Here is a 1,278-nt window from a genome sequence, read left to right as displayed (position 1 = left end):
CTGAAAGGGTGTTTCTGAGCCAATTTTACAATAGAAACATTTATGAAAACATTTATTTTCATTCTACACCCTTAAAAAACTGACTGGTGAACAACTTTATTTCTTGAATTTTGAATTTCAAATGCCGCCATTTTTGCCACCATCTTAGATTACAAAACGTTACTAAATCCACCTTAAGGTGGTTGGTGCCTTCCTCACATTTATGTTGTCTTTAAGGTTGTATTTAAAAATTAATTCAAGAGTTTTTTTTTAATTTCTTTTATGTAATTTTTATTTATTTTATTTTTATTTTTTTATTTTATTTTTTTATAATTATTGTTTTTACCAGAACAGCAATTTTCAATTCTTTTTTTACCAACTCTCCAAAATAAAGGAGAAGGGGGGTGGGGCGGGGGGCTGTAATTGAATTTAAAAGTGCTGATATGCCAACATGAGCTGCACAATGGAATTGCATGCTGTCCCCCTAGTCTTAGTAAACAATGTCTTATGAGTTGTATATTTCAATTAAAAGTTCGTTTAAATCTTTGTCGAGACAAAATTATGTATTCAGCAATAAAATTAATACGCATGCTGCGCGACTCTCGCGCCATAGCCATAACTTTTTCATGGCATAACTTTTAAAATACTTCACTAAGCAGAATGAAATTTAATAGGGTCTTAGGGGACCCCAAAACGAACAGAATAAGGCGGATCCGGCCAAAATCGGTTCAGCCAGTTCTGAGATAATCGTGTGGAAAAAAAATCATGTCTACACACATCCCCACAGACATTTGTTCAGAATTTGATTCTGAGTCGATAGGTACACGTGAAGGTATATCTAGGAGGTGTATTTAAGAAGTTCATTTTTCGAGTGATTTTATAGCCTTGCCTCAGTGAGGTGAGGAAGGCAAAAATCAGTAAACTTTGTAGCATTTCTGGAATCGAATTTCAGGCTAGAAAACTTTTGAAAAATAAATAAAATTTCGTTTTTTGATTGTCCAGAGCGAAATTTTTGCAAGCACTTCAGGTAATCGAAAAGGAACTGTATTTAAACAGTTCAAATCGCTAGATTTTTTAATTTTAGTTATAATTTGATTTCTTACATTTTTTTTCAATTTTTGAATCATTAAATTTTTTAATGCAGATTTTTTGTATTTTTGAATTTAAAAAATATTAATTTGAATTATTAGGTTTTTGATTTTTTGAATTGAATATTTGTATTTTCGAATTTGTAGATTGTAAATTTTTAATTTGCGAATTTCTTATATAATTTATAAAAAAACTCTAAATTATAATTTT

Source organism: Culex pipiens, chromosome 2 (assembly GCF_016801865.2).
Source record: "Culex pipiens pallens isolate TS chromosome 2, TS_CPP_V2, whole genome shotgun sequence".
In the NCBI taxonomy this organism is placed as follows: Eukaryota; Metazoa; Arthropoda; class Insecta; order Diptera; family Culicidae; genus Culex; species Culex pipiens.
This window is presented reverse-complemented; position numbering follows the sequence as displayed.